The sequence below is a fragment of the Pleurodeles waltl genome, chromosome 1_1 (assembly GCF_031143425.1).
Source record: "Pleurodeles waltl isolate 20211129_DDA chromosome 1_1, aPleWal1.hap1.20221129, whole genome shotgun sequence".
NCBI classification, from domain to species: Eukaryota; Metazoa; Chordata; class Amphibia; order Caudata; family Salamandridae; genus Pleurodeles; species Pleurodeles waltl.
This window is the reverse complement of record NC_090436.1, coordinates 466,559,185-466,577,560: the sequence shown is the minus strand read 5'-3', so window position 1 is coordinate 466,577,560 and position 18,376 is coordinate 466,559,185.

Here is an 18,376-nt window from a genome sequence, read left to right as displayed (position 1 = left end):
ACCACTGGCCTGGCAGGTAGGACAAGATCTGCAGAACTTATCTGAGTGTGTCCTCATTTTGGGCAAATAAAAGTGGGTGACAAGCCTGTTAAAGGTCTTGTCCTGCCCCAAATGTCCTGCCAGGGGAATGTCGTGAGCCAGACCCAGTAGGAAGGTTCGGTAACATTGGGGGACCACCAGCATACGTGCTGCCCCAAAGCCCGGAGCCTTAGGCTCACTGTAGAGGAGATCATTCTCCCAATATAGGTGGTGATCGCCAGAGGCGTCGCCTGCTGCCTGATTTGAGGCTTGTTTCCTCAAACCTTCCAGAGTGGGACATTCTTTCTGCGCCTTGCAGAATTCCTCCCTGGTGGGTCCACCCTCAACTTGCCAGCCAGCAAGCTCAGGTAAGTCACCTAGGGCGGCAATGTCTTCCCCAGTTGGCTCGGGAGCATCCTCCTTAGGAGCCCCGTCAGCTACTGTGGGAACTTCTGGGGCCGGTTTCCCGCACCCCTGGTCCCTCCTCCTGGCAGCCCTCTGGGCCATCGTTCCAGGCTCCAGATGCCCTGGACTTCCCTCGCGGTCAGCCATGGACCTTGTGGTCATGCAGACCCACTCAGGCAACCCTAACATCTCCAGGTGAGACCTGAGCTCCACTTCTTTCCAAGCAGTGTGCTCAAGATCATTGCCTAACAGACAATCTACAGGCATGGCAGGACTCACAGCTACTTTCAGAGTACCAGAGACCCCCCCACTCAAAGGGAACCAGAGCCACCGGTAGGTGACTCTCGCGATTGTCAGCGACTCTGACCTGGTGGAATGTATTAGGTACTATCTGCTCTGTTGACACCAGCTGACTCTTGATAGTAGACATACTGGCTCCTGTGTCACGCAGAGCCTCCACCTTCTGCCCATCAATGGTGACCCACTGCCGGTACTTGGAAGTATTTCTGGGCATGTGGGCCTTGGGCACCATTTCTCCTTCTCCCAGGGACACTAGGGAAATCTCTACCTGCTCCCCAAAGTTACTTGGGTCCATCTCCCCCCCAAGCGCTACACTAGTCAACCCAGGTGCCTGTCCAGTAGTGGACGGTGCCCTCTTGGGGCACTGTGGATCGCCTTTGTAGTGACCATACTGGTAACACTCCATGCATTTGGGGCTAGATTTCCCTCACTTGTCATATGTCCCTGGCTTTTTCCCAAATTTGGAAAAGGAAGGGTTGCCACCCCCTCCCTGGGAATTCTTTTGGGGGCCTTTAGAGAGTTCCTTATCTGCAAGTTTATCTCCCCCCTCTTTCTTCTGTTGGGAAGCCTGACCACCTTTGTGGGAGTCCCCCCCAGGTACCTTCTTGGACACTCTGGTGCTAACCCAGAGGTCCGCCTCCTCAGCAAGCTTCCTGGGATCAGTCAGCTTACTATCCACTAGGTGCTGGCGCAAATCTGTATAAGTAACATTAAGCATATGCTCTCTCAGAATCAAGTCATATAAACCTTTATAATCTGCTACTTTGTTGCCCCGCACCCATCCATTCAGTGCCTTACTGGAGAAATCAAAGAAATCCACCCATGTTTGTGTGGTTTATTTGGTGCTGTCCCTGAACCTCTGACGGTATCCCTCAGGGGTCAGCCCAAACTTGGCAAGTAAAATGGCTTTCTGAAGTGGGTATGTGTTTTGATCAGGTTCATCCAATGTGAGAAGTGTGTCCCTCCCCAATGGCGGCACATAACCCCAAATAGCTACCCCCCATTGCCCTTCAGGAACCTCATGAGCCCTTAGTGCAACTTCATAAGCAGCTAACCATTTATCTATGTCATCTCCCACCACAAAACTGGGCACCACATTTTTGGGTATACAAACCTTCTTTTCTCCAGCAGGTCCTGTCTGTATGCTGCCACCATTATTGCTGGATTCAGACTGTCTCGCCTTGATCTCCAGCTCCTTGAGACTCAGTTCATGAGCCAGCAATAGTTTCTTTTCAGCCAAAGCTCTTTCAGCTTCCACTTGTTTGGCTGCTCTTTCAGCTTCTGCTTGTTTGGCTGCTCTTTCAGCTTCTGCTTGCTTGGCTGTTCTTTCAGCTTCAGCTTGTTTGGCTTCTCTCTCTGCCCTTCTCTCCTCCTGTTGAGCCTCAATTTTCAGTTTTGCCATTTGCAATTGGAACTCCCTTTCCTCTCTCCTTTCCTCTGCGGTCAGGCTTTGCATAGAGACACTGCTCCCTGGTCTGGAAGGGGGCACAATTGCAGTGGTAACACCATCCACAGATAGTGAAAATTCCTCTGAGGTGCCATTTTCTGGCTCCTCTTCCTCATCATTGTCTAAATGGGCTTCTGCCCAGGCCCTCAGCGCCACTTGAAAGTCCTCCTTTCTGGAAGCCCCTTGGGTGGGTACCCTCAGTGCCCTGCAGAATCCTCTTAGTTGTTTGACCGTATATGTATCCAACTGGACTAGGTCAAAGTCCCCTGTCTGAGACCCAGTCAGAGACATGTTGAGTGAGGATTTAGTTTTTGAAAATTGTCAGGAAAAAAATCAGGTTTTCAAAAAGAGATAAAAACCAAGTTGACCTTCAACTGTGGGTAGGTAGTGAAATACTTAGCTACTGTATGTCACTGCACAAATACAAGTCCTATCCTCACCGCTGATCACCAATGTTAGAAATGGGGTTTTTGGTTGGCAGTCAGGTTACCCCCTGTCCAAGCAAAAGCCCTCACTCTAGTCAGGGTAAGTCACACACAATCCAAGATTATCCTGTGCCCACCCTCTGGTAGCTTGGCACGAGCAGTCAGGCTTAACTTAGAAGGCAATGTGTAAAGTATTTGTGCAATAAATCATACAATACCACCATATAGCACCACAAAAATACACCACACAGTGTTTAGAAAAATATATAATATTTATCAGGATAATTGTAGGTCCAAAAGAATAACGTTGCAATGGAAAATTGTAGAAATATCACAGGGAAGTGATATAAAGTGTCTTAAGTCTTTAGAATATAAACAAAGTCTCTTTTAAGCACAAAGTACCTGGTTTCTGGTGGAAAATCTCCTCAGAGGGCCACAAAAGAAGAGGTACGTGGAAAACGGGTGTGTGCGTCGATTTCTCCCCAGCACACACGGACTTGCGTCGTTATTTTCCACGCGGGGAAGTCGGGCGTCGTTTTCCGGCGCGCGGACAGTCTCTTTCTGGGGATCGCGGGGATTACCAGATGTCCCGGGTCTGTGCGTGGATTTTCCTGCTTGTTCTCCGGCTGCGCGTCGGTCTGCGGGGCTGCGCGTCGAAATTACGATCTCACGGCAGGCGTCGCATCGATTTCTCCTCTAGACTTCGATCTGCGGGGCTGCGCGTTGAAATTACGATCTCACGGCAGGCGTTGCGTCGATTTCTCCTCTAGAGGTCGGGCGGCGTTGTCCTTGCGAGGCCGTGCGTCGGATCTTCGATCGTCCCAAGAGCGTCGCGTCGATCAGCGTCGGAGTGCGGCGTTTTTCTCGCCGCGAAACAAGCTGTGCGTCGAAATTTTCGGCGCACGGAGCGTCCAAGTGAAAGAGAGAAGTCTTTTTGGTCCTGAGACTTCAGGGAACAGGAGGCAAGCTCTATCCAAGCCCTTGGAGAGCACTTTCACAGCCAGACAAGAGTTCAGCAAGGCAGCAGGGCAACAGCAAGGCAGCAGTCCTTTGTAGAAAGCAGACAGGTGAGTCCTTTGAGCAGCCAGGCAGTTTTTCTTGGCAGGATGTAGTTTCTGGTTCAGGTTTCTTCTCCAGCAAGTGTCTGATGAGGTAGGGCAGAGGCCCTGTTTTATACCCAAATGTGCCTTTGAAGTGGGGGAGACTTCAAAGAGTGGCTAAGAAGTGCACCAGGTCCCCTTTCAGTTCAATCCTGTCTGCCAGGGTCCCAGTAGGGGGTGTGGCAGTCCTTTGTGAGAGCAGGCCCTCCACCCTCCCAGCCCAGGAAGACCCATTCAAAATGCAGATGTATGCAAGTGAGGCTGAGTACCCTGTGTTTGGGGTGTGTCTGAGTGAATGCACAAGGAGCTGTCAACCAAGCCCAGCCAGACGTGGATTGTAAGGCACAGAAGGATTTAAGTGGAAAGAAATGCTCACTTTCTAAAAGTGGCATTTCTAGAATAGTAATATTAAATCCGACTTCACCAGTCAGCAGGACTTTGTATTACCATTCTGGCCATACTAAATATGACACTCCTGCTCCTTTCAGATCAGCAGCTGCCACTTCAACAGTGTATGAGGGCAGCCCCAATGTTAGCCTATGAGGGGAGCAGGCCTCACAGTAGTGCAAAAACGAATTTAGGAGTTTTACACTACCAGGACATATAACTACACAGGTACATGTCCTGCCTTTTACCCACACAGCACCCTGCTCTAGGGGTTACCTAGGGCACACATTAAGGGTGACTTATATGTAGAAAAAGGGGAGTTCTAGGCTTGGCAAGTAGCTTTAAATGCCAAGTCGAGGTGGCAGTGAGACTGCACACACAGGCCTTGCAATGGCAGGCCTGAGACAAGGAAAAAAGGGGCTACTTAAGTGGGTGGCACAACCAGTGCTGCAGGCCCACTAGTAGCATTTAACTTACCAGCCCTATGCACATGAAGTGCACTTTACTAGGGACTTATAAGTAAATTAATAGTCTAATCAGGTATGATTCAAGGTTACCATGTTTTAAGGGAGAGAGCATATGCACTTTAGCACTGGTTAGCAGTGGTAAAGTGCGCAGAGTCTAAAAACCAGCAAAAACAGTGTCCAAAAAGTGGAGGGAGGCAGGCAAAAAGTTAGGGGTGACCACCCTAAGGCTGTCAGGTCTAACACCCCTGATATGGATTATGTATTCATCTGAGTCAACTTGAGTTTGGTTTGTGTAGACAGGGAGTGTGTTCAGTTGTGATACCTTTTGTTGCACTTCCCTGTGCATGTGTCCATTTAGATGTGTGTACTTTACAACTAGTTTACGTAGAAGTATGTCCAATGCAGTTGGAGTTGTATGTGCTTTATTGACTTGCACTTCCACATTGTGCAGATAGGCATGTAATTTGGGACCAGTATTGTTTGTCCCAGGGATACCTGAAGTGCCAGGTCCTGTGCAAATGTTGTTTATGGGCAGTTGCAAGGTGATATGTGTCCCCGTGCCGCCTCCTTCCCTGGATGTTCCTGTTGGCCCCATCACTATTATGCAGGTATTGTTTGCATAGAGAGCTTTATATATTTGTCTTTCTAAATATTGTGCATCCCAATGCCTTTCCATTGTGTTGCAATGTCTGTGATGTGTGTGTCTATTGTAGGGCTGTTTACTGGGTTTATTGTTTGTGTTCCATGCCCTATCCATACATATGTGTGTTGAATGTGACAACACTCCATAGCATGTGAGGAATGTGAGTGTGTGAGTTGTATTTGTAGATGTGATGTTGGCGTGCTGTTGGTGTTGTGTGAGATAACATTGTGTACACTTCACTGTCAATGTGCCTCAGGTGAGCAGACGTGTTTTTTTGTGTAGTGTTGCGGTGCAGTGTGAGTGACCTGCCCAAGGGGAGTGTATTGTGGCTGTGTATGTGTCCTTTTTCTGTGCAAAATTTCGATCTGGGACACAATGAGACGTGTACTTAGTACTTGTAGCGTGACCCCCATCTCGTGGATGAAGGCATAATGATCTGTTGATGCAGTTAATAACACAAGTAGGTGTGTGTACTTATGGTTAGTTGCACCCATGGCTGCATTGATTTTGTGTACCTTTGATGATCATCAGCAGTGGCAGGATGTGTGTGATGGGCTCTATGGCGGTACCTGACATGTAAGGCTGCCTGCAGGTAAGTGTCTCCCTTTATAGTCCCCGTTTCCGCCTTCTGAGACATGATGGTTAGACCACCACAGTCACACTAGTGGTGTGTGTTAGAAATGGGGTTTCTGGTTGGCTAGGGTATGCACCTAAGCCAGACAGAATCCACCCACTGTAGTCAAGGCAAGGGAGTTACACGTCCAAGATAACCCCTGCTCACCCCCTTGGTAGCTTGGCACAAGCAGTCAGGCCTAACCTGGAGGTAATGTGTAAAGCGTTTGCACAACACACACAACACGTGACGCAAGATGTACACCACAAAGTAAACACGGAGCTATGTAAAAATAAAATGTATTGCACAAAACATAATTGGACTAAACATTACATATTAGTAATACCCTGCTACCTTAGCAGTTGTCAGAACGTTACACAAGTTACTAATACTCTGCAAGAATAAGCAGTTGTCACATTAGAACATGTAAGTACTCAGGATTCTGCAACATAAGCAGTAGTCAGGAATCACAGTAAATAAATGTATGTACTTGTCATAAACACATCATAAATATCCATAATAGGAACATTATAGTACATATGGCAAGTCATAATGTACATATCAGCATATCATGCCTATTACACAAGTTACTAGTACTCTGCGATGCCCATAAGAGGGACATGTATCAAATAGCTACTTTGCAAAAAGAGTACCTGTTCTTGGTGAAAGAGGCACTTCCAGTACCAAGAAGATGAATGGGGAGGGCCCCGGCGCTCCTATAAGCAAAGCTGGGGCCACATGTTATTCCTGGGTGAGAGGGGCAATCTGCACCCTCTCTGTTGTTGAAAACAAGCCTCTCCTGGGGCCCGCGATCTCTGGGCCCCTCCTGGGCCTCCACTGGCCCTACCACTAAAAAGGGGGGGCAGGGTAGCCCAACAAAGTAATAGGGGCTAAAGGAAGGGGCCTCCGGTGAGTCCTCCTTTCTCCATTCACCAAAGTAATGCCCGGCTAAAAATAGGATGGTCCTGCTCCTATGGCAGTGACTGGGGGTTGGGGGATTGTTCCCTTACCTCCCCCGAGTCCTGCTCCTCTGGGCGGCCGTGGGATATGGAGGAGTCCTCTAATGAGGTCTCTTTCACTCCTGGGGCTGCTGCTGCACACTCACCCGCACCCTAGGTGGTCGGTGAGTGCTTTTCTGCAGCTCCCGGGCCGCAGCGGTGACCCGGTCAAAAGTGGAGGATGACTGGTGCCCCGGGGGCGCTCTATGGAGCGAGCAGTGTCCCGGGGTACCGATAGGAGCACGCTTCTCTGGTTACCTTTTCATTGTGCCCCGGGGGCAATGGGGAGCGTGCAACGCTCACGCTTTGCTGAGTTGGAAAACCCGGGTTGCGGCGGTGATACTTGGCAACCAGAAAGCGTTTTTAAAAGCACACATAGCAACACTGGCATATCGGGGTGCTGCATGGATTTTGGGCAGCCAGAAAGCGCTTGTAAAAGTACACAGAGGTCACACAGGAGTGCTCTCCAAGCGCTAAGCCATCAAAGCAGCACTCCTTGTGCTGAAGTAAGCTACAGGGGTCAGTGGCCACAACACCCTGCCTCTGGAGACAAAAATGAAGAAGGGGCACAGGGCTGGCAAACCCAGCTACAGGCCAGTGCAACAAGTGGATGCAAGTAGTGGCAGTTCCTCCTAGTGACCAGGCAGATCACAGGTCAGCACAGCAGCAGCAGTCCAAGGTGTGTCCTGATGAGTCCATTAAGCAGCGTCCAGTGTCCAGCTTCAGGTAATCTTCTTCAAGGTTCAAGAATGTCTAAATTGTGGGGAAAATTCCCCTGTACTTATACTCAGTTTACAGTGTCTTTGTAAATGAGGAGGAGAGGGGGAGTGCCCTTTCTCTCCTACAACACATGCTCCAAACATCAGTGGGGGGTAAATGACCCTATTGTGCGAGGCCAGGGCACAGCCTTTACAAATGCAGGTGTGCCCCACCTCTCCCTTCTCCAGCCCAGGAAGACTGTACAATATGTAGATGCACCTCTGTGACACCTCCACCCTCCCTGTGTACAGGCTGTCTGAAAGGTATGCGCAAAGCCCCAATTGTCAGCCCCATCGTCTGCCCAGACATGGATTGGAGTCAATCTGCAAAAACACCAGAGTCATAAGCAAAGATAAATGTGCACTTTCTAGAAGTGGCATTTCTGTTATAGCTATAAAAAATACACCTACACCAGTAAGCAGCATTTCTTATCACTATCACAACCATACCAAACATGCCTACGCTACCCCTCAAAAATCAAACAATACCCCTTACACATAAGGCAGGGCATTTCTAATGCAATCTTATGAGAAGGCAACACGCACATCAGTGAGACACCAAGTTAGGCTTTTTGTCACTACCTGGACAGGCCACGCAACCTGGCACATGTCCTGCCTTCTACATACATGGCACCCTGCCCCTAGGGCTTGCTAGGGCGTATCTTAGGGGTGACTTACATGTAGTAAAAGGGGAGTTATGGGTCTGGCAAGTAAATGTAGATGGCAGGTCCCTGTGGCAGAAAACTGTGCCCACAGGCCCTGTGCTAGCAGGACTGAAATAGGTTTGAAAGGCTACTTCAGTGGGTGACACAAGCAGCACTGCAGGCCCACTAGTAGCATTTAATTTACAGGCCCTGGGTATAAGGATACCACTTTACAAGGGACTTATAGGTAAATTAAATATGCCAATTAGGCATAGACCAATCATACCAATTTTACAAGGGAGAGCACATGCACTTTAGCACTGGTTAGCAGTGAAAAAGTGCTCAAAGTCATAACGTCAGCCAACCAAGGTCAGACAAATAAGGAGCAAAAGGCAAAAAGTCTGGGGAATGACCCTGTAAATGGGCCAGGTCCAACAGGGTGCAACCTCATAATATGTCTCTGCCAGCCTGTTTGTGCAGTTTCGTGAACATAGTGGTCTGTGCTGCCTGGAGGTGCCAGCAGGACCTCTGTGGTCTTTCCTTCTTAGGCAAATATAACTTGTAATCTGGTGGTCTGACCACCAGCCCAACATCGGCCCGACCACCAATGCTGCCATGGTGGTCCACAGATGGCCAAACTTGTAATGAGGCCCATGGACTGGATTAAAAATAGGGTACTCTGTTTGCGGTCAGTGCTCACAAGGTGGTGAACATAAGGCTATCCTGAAGGGACAATTGTGTGGGGCAGCTAGGCAGCCATTTAGGTCCCTAGTTCTCAGTTTTAACTATCACTTTATTCATAACTATTGCTTTTTTGAACAGTTTACATTTTTATGTTTGACCTTGTACATGTCTTGACAATGTCAATTAATGTTTTTCAGCTTATTTTGCAGCATGACACTGGGATATGTTAGGTTTTGTTTACAATTCATTCTAGCCATTTCCTTTCCCAAAGAAATCTGTACAAGAGGCTATGCCTTCATGGTAGTACAGATTACACAATAGTTTAAAAGACATGAAATAATTGCAGTCGTTTCCAAACTGTGAGTCCTCAGCCAATTTGGGGTGGGTCCCAAAAGTCAAAGCAATGAATACATGGGATACATGAAGTGTGAAAGGAAATGCTGTAGGTTGTCGTTTTTCCTACCACACAACCAAATGTATATGACTATTAGTGAAATGTACACATTCAGAGTTAGGAAAGCAAAAATGTAACACTTTTTTTGTAAATTGGAAGGGTGATGGAAACAAAGATTTTAATAGGATTAGAACAAATCAAGAAGCTTTACATAGTAATGCACAAATAATATATTAACTGAAATCCCTTTTTCCATACGTTATCTTTTGTGTGGAATATAGTTGATCAGTAAAATTGTATGTATCTATGTGCAAATTTAGTGACTATTTCCTGACTATTTTAATGGAACCTGTGCTGACTGTAAATGACAATGCGCTACCACAAGATGCTCTTGTTACAATTTAAAAATCACCCGCCTAAAGTCCATTAGAGCTAGGTCTGTCGCAAAAGTGTGTTGTACTCAAAATTGGTTTGCAGTTCTAAAGTGTTTGAGAAGCAGTCATCTATTGGCAAGGCTGCTGGGGGAATTCAGGCCCATGTATATACTTTTTGACGCAAAACTGAGCTAATGCAGTTTAGCGTCAAAAAGTATAGCGCCGGCTTGCATCATTCCAGAGCGCTAGCCGGGTGCCAAATTTATGGAATCCCGCAAGCCGGCGCTAAGAGTGGGGTAGCATCTGTGAAAATTACGTTAGCCGGGTGGGGGTGGCGGTAGAGAGGAAGGGGGTTTTGCCTCAGAAAATGACGCTAGGCTGGATAGAGGGAAGAAAATGCTGTTAACCAGTCTAGCATCATTTCCTGACAGAAAACTATCCATACCACATGACTCCTGTCTTATAGAGACAGGAGTCATGCCCACCTCCGCAATGGCCTGCACAGGAGACAAGTGTCTCCTGGGCATGGGCATTGCACCCAGTGCCATGTAGGGAGATGCATTTCAGGACCCCCAATGGCACTTAAATAAATGTTCTTAAATACTTACCTGTACTTACCATACTTATCTGGGATGGGTCTCCCCATCCTCTGGTGTCCCTCTGGTGTGGATGGGGGTGTTCCTGGTGCCTGGGGTGGGCACCTGTGGGCTTTGAGTCATTTTTTGGACAGGAACGCCTACCTTGCCTCTCATTGATGCAAGGAGGTTTCACACATCCAAAAAATGATGTTAACTCCAATATTTTGATGCTAGACAGGTTTAGCCTCAATATAAAAATATGGAGTTAAGTTTGTGCTAAATTTGTATAACAAAATGACGCAAATCCAGCGCAACCAGAGTATATATGTGCCCCTTATTGCCTACAACAGGAGCTTTTATCTTTTTTTTAATGCCCTTTCACTCTTGTTTTGTAGATTTGCCTTTCCGCCTAATCACCACACCTCTGCCTCTTAGGCTATAATTCCCTCCAAAACATTGCATTACTCCTTACAGTGGTGAAGCCTACCTGGAATCCTAAAACAACATACTTACTGGCCTTCTTAACTGCCTGATTGCCAAACTAGGAAGCAAACAAAACTACTGAGTACGGCTTATCAGTGGCCTTTTGTTCCAAAACCACATCACTCCTGCCAGAGGAACACTACATTAGGTGTACTTCAAACTAAATTCCCAGTTTAAAAAGCTATGCATTTTATTCTGAGTGCCTGGAAACTGGTCTATTAATTTTCAGCCCTATCACCCATCTAGGCACCTGAGATACTATTACTTCCTGTTTGTTTTTCATAAGCCCTACCTCTTGTTTCTTATCCAATGAGCTAAAACGAACTGGGAATAGATCACCCCAGGGAGAGGGCACATCACTTTGGAAAACTCTCCCTCAGAAATGAATCAGAAAAAGAGTCCTTTACAGTTAGAAATGGCAATCTTTTCCGTTCTGCATGTTCTTTTCTTTGCTCAATCTTAGTTGTAATGTTTTTCGATCGTCTGAGTCATTATTTCTTCCTTTGCATAATTTAATCATTGCTATGTTTCAAATGTTTTTCCTTCTGCCAGTGATTTGCGAAGCCAACCTTTGTTTTGAACGTTTTACAATAGCTCAAATTAATATGTCAATAAATACGTGTATCTGGCTTAAGTTATTTTCGTGGTTCAGTACTTCGAAAAAAGCTCATCAAAAAGTCCACAACATGGGACATGTATCTATTACCCCAGAATTCGCAGCCTGGATGTGCTCATCACGTCACAGCTAGAGAATGCACGGAGAATTACTTTCTATGAAATTTTCGATACATATTGACATTGTGGAGGAGAAAAATGTTAAAACCTGTATTCCTGCTCACCATTAACACCTGGAGAAATACGTACACAGCATGCTTTAATATTTCCTGTGTTCAATGTTACCACATGATTCCGAGTGTTTGATTTCATAATGAGAGATAATCTGTAGTAAGTTTTTCCACAACTGAATCCTTTTATACATTCTCTCTTGACAAGCTTTTTCCTATGAAATTATCATTATAATTATATTAATTATTATTATTGTCGTTGTTGTTATTATTAGGGGTGGGTGAAAATTTTCACTCTGCCGGAGTTCGCAGAGTTTTGCCCACTCCACTCTCCACGCTCTGTACGGAGTTCCGAAAAACTCTGCGAAGTGACGTGGGGCTGAGTTTTTTCCTCGCACGTAGCTCACCGTTAAGTTGGCGAGATAAAAGTACTTCTCTTTTGGATTCGGCTCGACATTCACTTATTGTCCCAATTTTCTGATTGCTTGCTCTCACAGTGGGTACCCCAAACAAATTACCTCCCCGAGACCCTTGGATTATCCTTGCTACCCAGAGACATAAGTGAGGTAGGGATGTACTTGGACCGATTTGCAGGAAATTAGTATGAGAGAGCCCAAGACAACAGAGGTGAACCACCCCAACACCACTGCTGAGGCCCAGAAAATAAAGCATGCCCTCTAGCTCCCTAATGGGTTCTGACACAAGGGTGTGTCGGTAATTAAAAAAACTGCTGTGATTGGACCATACATTGTTATAAATGTAATAGGAAAAGGCATTTCACATCAAGTTTGTACTAAGGGTGTTGTAGACAAAAATATAGTCAACATAGTAGAAGGTAACAGGCTGTATAGTAAACCACAATGTAATGAGTTAGAGTGGAAAGAGGAAGAAGGGCATGCTTTATTCATTGAGGTAAAAAAGGAAATCTACTATTTCACTGTATCTATGACTCTGCGGCTCCTTATACTTTCACTGTGAGGATACATTTAAAAAGTAAACAGGAGTTTCCCAAGTAAAGTCTATGGTGCACATTTTTGTTTATGACAAAATGATGATTGAAGTGAACTGCACAGAAGATGCCATGATAATGTGGCAAAGGGTGGTAGTGTCTCTTACCCTATTCACCCTGATCAGGTGGATCAGATAGCTGGTTCCCATAGGAGAAGATATATCTTTGTGGATAAATGGTAATGGTAATTTCCTGAAGGTTTTTTAAGGGAAATTGTGGAGGCTAAATTAATGTAACCACAAAATAAGAAAAAAAAATAGTGTGATTCTCTGTGTGCATAATAAGAGGACTATATTAATAGAGCTGGTGAATGGTTTATGGAAAAAACAAAAGAGCTGAAGTAATTGGATGTTGAAGAGAGAATTGAGTGACATGAGTGTTTGGCTCCTGTTGCACTGGCACACCAATCCAATGGAGAGAAAAGGAATGTGAGTCTATATGCATGGCCTGAACAAAATCATTTGAATGAACCTTCACCCGTTACCCGGCACCTTGGAAATGCGGACTCTTTTCAAAGCACAAGGGTGTTTACTACATTGGTCAAGTAATCAGTCATCCTGAGATAGAGCTTCATCATCAGAAGGAGGGGTACAAAACAGACATGAACTATCTTGGACATCAAGTGCTTGGAGATGATGTTGGAGAAAATGTTGAGCTCAAAGAAAGTTTATTGAAGGTGATTAGTGAAGCACCCAGGCCCAAACATAAGGATCACAATTTATCTTGATTTCTGATCCTTCTTAGGGTTTGCTGATTTTATGCATCTTTTATGGCACATTTCAAAGACATTACTACTCAAAAAAATGTGACTGTCCTGTGACAGGAGTAATGTGAGAGAGCCGATGGACAAGCGAGAGAAGGAATTGCTACTGATCAAACCCTTGAATCGCTTACACACCAGTAATAAAAGCATTGTCATGACTGACACAAGTGGATGCTGACTGAGAATAGTGATGAGTGTAGGAAAGTCCTCCTGTTTGCCCTGGTCACCCCCAAACGTTTTGGACAGATACTGGTGGTTACTCACTCTTGGCTGTGCCCTGGGTACTGCTTACCAGTCCCAGGACCAGTGCTCTGAGTAAAGTGGATATGCAAATTAGCCTAATTAAAATTGGCAGTATCAACCTACCTGTAAATCCTAGTATATGGTCAGGCATGTAGGTTTAGGGACCCCAGCATAGGTAGTTCACCCATAGGTGCACTGCTGACGTGCTCATTGTCATTTTAAAGGCAGGCATGCCTTGCTGGCTGCTTTTAAACTAAAGTTACATGGAAATTTGACTTTGGAATTAAAAGTACTTCCAAAATCTACCTTATTTTTACAGATGTCACCGCTAAGGTGTGCCCTATGTGCCCCTAGGATTGCCTGCCATGTAACTATAAGCAAGGATTTTATAAAAATTGTTTTATAAGCTCTGGTGAGGTAAAATAGGCAAATTTGTTTTTCCCTCACTGTAGGAATGGCCTCCAAAGGCTAAAATTAGGAGACTTTATTTTAATTAACACAGTCCTCTTAAGTGTCAGATAGATCAAGTATGGTATCAAATTAATTGTTATAATGAATCCCAAAACTTACAATTGTTGGATTTAATATAACTAGTTCAGATAAAGAGTTTTAAACTCTACCTGAAAAGTTGCCCACTTCAGCTCTGTAGTGCCCTTCTCAGATTGGCCAGCCTCTGTCAGCCTGGCAAGGCTGCCTTGGTGAGGTATGAAGTGGCCTGCGATGAACACAAAGGATGTGCCTGGGGGAGGAGATCTACCTCAGCCAATGGGGAAGCAGGAAGGTGGGGTCTGCCAAACTGGTCTTAAAAGCCAGGGGAGGACATTTGGAGTAACCCAGCACCTCCCTCACATCCTGCCACCCCAGACAATTAGGTGCCCTCTTGATTAGATTAAGAGAGGGCAGGAGAGGATTTTTAGCCACACCAGTGGGTGGACTTGCAGGGTTGTCCCACTGAAGAAAATCTCTGAAAAAAAAGACTAAGGGGGTCATTCTAACCCTGGCGGTCGGCGACCGCCAGGGCTAAAATGACGGAAGCACCGCCAACAGGCTGGCGGTGCTTCCTTAGCCATTCTGACCGCGGCGGTAAAGCCGCGGTCAGAAAAGGGCAACCGGCGGTTTCCCGCCAGTTTACCCCTGGCCCAGGGAATCCTCCATGGGAGCGCTACTTGCAGCGCCGCCATGGGGATTCCGACCCCCTTACCGCCATCCTGTTCCTGGCGGTTTTCACCGCCAGGAACAGGATGGCGGTAACGGGTGTCGTGGGGCCCCTGGGGGCCCCTGCAGTGCCCATGCCATTGGCATGGGCACTGCAGGGGCCCCCTAACAGGGCCCCACTAAGATTTTCAGTGTCTGCAAAGCAGACACTGAAAATCGCGACGGGTGCCACTGCACCCGTCGCACCCCTTCGACTCCGCCGGCTCCATTCGGAGCCGGCATCCTCGTAGAAGGGGGTTTCCTGCTGGGCCGGCGGGCGGCCTTCTGGCGGTAGCCCGCCGGCCCAGCGGGAAAGCCAGAATGGCCGCCGTGGTCTTTTGACCACGGTGCGGTCGCCACCCGCCAATGTAGGAATGACCCCCTAAGTCTGAACGTAGAAAGTTGACCGGGACCGCCTGCGCAGTGTATCCGAAGAGGGCTCCACGGACATCAGATCAAGATTCAGGTTCGGCCAGGTCAAAGGATTTTCATCTTGAAAAATTGTCGAAGTCTGAACGTGGAAATCTTCACCAAGGTCTCCAGTGACACTTATCTGAGGAAGGGCTCCAGGAAGGTCTGAATGGACTGGTGACTTCATCCCGTTGAAGAAAGTCTTCAAGAAAACAACCAAGTACGAAGGTAAACATTTGCCTGAGGCCTCCCACTTGCTGTAGTCGAGCAGGGCTCCATGGCGGTAGGCCTTAAACTTTGGCTTTGCCCCGGTTGAGGTGCGACCAGATAGCCAGCTTGCTGTTATTCATTTCTATGCGCTAAAAACACTAAGGAGGTCATTATGACCCAGGCGGTCACTAGGCCGCCAAAGTAGCAGTCCAGCCGCAACATTATGACTGTGGTGGAGCAGCCATGGTCAAACCGCCAACACCACCAGGCTGCCCTGGGGGTTACGAGTCCCCATCCACCAGCCTATCCATGACGGTATAGGAGGCTCAGGGGGCACCTGGGGGCTCTTGCAGTGCCCATGCTCTTGGCATGGGCAGTGCAGGGGACCCCATGCACAGCCCCATTGCGCATTCCACTGCCCAAATTACAGGCAAAGGAATGCACAGCAGGTGCTGCTGCACCTACTGCACCGCCACATTGACGTCGGCTCCATGAGGAGCCGGCTGCAATGTTGTGGCCCAGTGGTGAAGCCATAATAGGGCCGGCGAGGTTCAGGCCACAGAGGCGGCTTGATGGCGGTATGGCATTGGCCACCCGCCAATGTCATAATGAGGGACTTTTATGTCTGTCATTTTAAAGCTAAACATATATTGCCTATTTTTTATTGAATTGCAGTTTTGTGATACTTGAATGCTTTACACTTCGTCTCCTAAGTTAATGTAGGAAAGTAGCCTCTTTCTAGCTTGGTTACCCCCACTTTTGGCATTTTTTGTCAGTGTGTTTGATTGTGTCTATTGGGATCCTGCTTATCAAGACCCCACTAGTTAGGCTCGCTCCCATAAATCATAGTTGATGCATATTGTTAACACAGTATTTCACCCACAATTAGTATACTGGTGCCCCTCTTATAAATCCCTAGTATATGGTTCCTAGGTACCCGGGGCATTGGGTTCCAGAGGATCCCTACGGGCTGCAGCATATATTTTGCCACCCATAGGGATCCTATACAAAGGCTTCTGCAGGACTGCCATTGTAGCCTGCGTGAAAAGGTGCATGCACCGTTTCACTGCCATTTACACTGCACCAGGTCACTTAGAAGTCACCCCTATAGCATGACCTCTAGCCCTGAGGGCAGGGTTCAGATTACCGCAGAGTAGTGCAGAGTACCTGTGTGTGAGGGCATCCCTGCACTAGCAGAGGTGCCCCCACAACCTCCAGGACCATTTTCCCAGACTTTGTGAGTGCTGGGACACCATTTCATGTATGTACTAGGTCACTCCCTATGTCCAGCTACATAATGGTAACTCCGAACATAGGCATGTTTGATATCAAACATATTGGAATCATACCCAAGGCTTTTGCAAGCACTGGTTGCATGATTCCATGCACTCTGGGGGCTCTTAAGAGGATTGCCATTACATCCTTCCGAGGTTTTCCAGGCACCTCACAGAAGCTCAAGCCCTGGAAGGCAGAACAAAGGACTTCCTTTAGGGAGAGGGGTGCTACACCCTCTCCCGTTGGAAATAGGTGTTAAAAGTTTGGGAGGGGTAGCCTCCCCAAGCCACTGGAAGTGCTTTAAAAGGCACATTTGCATAATCAAGTCTACACCGGTTCAGGGACCCCAGTCCCTGCTACTGCATGAAACTGGACAAAGAAAAGGGGAGTGGCTACTCCCTTGTCCATCACCACCCCAGGGGTGGTGCTCAGAGCTCCTCAAGAGGGTCCCTGGGTTTTTCCATCTTAGATTCAAGGTTGGTAGGGAACTCTGGAAGCATCTGAGTGACCAGTGCCAGCAGGTGACATCAGAGCCCCCCCGATAGGTGCTTATATGGTTAGGTGACCAATACACCTTTCAGGGCTATTTTGGGTCTTTCTTTGGGTGGTTCTTCAGATTCAGATTGCAAGGCTCCAGCAGGAATCCTCTGCATCCTCCACTTCAACTTCTCACTAAATAAACTGCATCTGGACCCTCCAGGAACTTTACAAACTGCAACAAAGAAGCAAGACGCCTTCAGCAACATTGAATCTTCAGCTCCTCCCAGTAACTGCAACTGTTTCCCAGTCATGCATTCTTCGAGGACAGCCTGTCTTTGACCTGCACCAGAAGAGCGAAGGAATCTCCCTTGGATTGAAGGAGTCACTCCCCTGCTTCTGCAGGCATCTACTGCAATGAAGATCAGCTGCGAGGATCCCTCTCCTGCTGAGCTGCGTGGATCCTGCATCACAGGAGGTGGACTGAAGTGGTCCCAATGGTCCTGATGTCCTACTGTCCAACTTTGAAGGTAAGAGCTTGCCTCCCCACGCAACACATTATTCCCATGCACTGCATGTTTTGCAGTTGCCAAGGCATGTTGGCATCCTTCCACAAAGTTCTTCATGCATCTTGCAGTTCCAGCTGCCAGGACTCTATCCTGTGATGCACTGCTTCCTGAGTGGTTCTCCAGCGGCCTGGGAGCCCTTCTCGTTGTGCTGCATGGGCCTCTTTTGCACCTTCATTTTCCCTATGTTGTGGGACTCCTGTGCATGCTGTGTGGTCTTCTGTGGGCTCTTTGAGTTGCTGAAACCCCCCTCTGGCTCCCCCTCCTGGTTCGTCCAGGGCAGTGCCATTTTCCGCTTACCACAAGCTTTGCATGTGCCAAGGCTTGTTAGCAGACTCCAGCAATGCAAACCAGACTGATAACATCCATCAGGACTGGGACATCATTTGCACCAACCAGGAACCAAACTCCATCTTCTTGGGTGCAGTACTGATTGTTCTTCACCGGTGGTTCTTCTTTTGCACCTTCATCCGGGTTAGCAGGGGCTCCTGTTCTCCATGGACTGTTCTGTGCTTCTTGGACTTGGTCCCCTTCTTCCACAGGTCCTCAGGTCCAGGAATCCACTGTTGGTGTCTTGCAGTCTCTTCTGGTTCTTGCACAAGCTTCTTTCTCGTGTTTCTGTGTGTTCTGGGAAAGTTACTGAGTTTTATTCCTGTTTTCCTCGGGACTAGGGTGGGTTCTAGTCCTTACCTTTGGTGTTTTTTAGTATTCTCAGCGACCCTCTA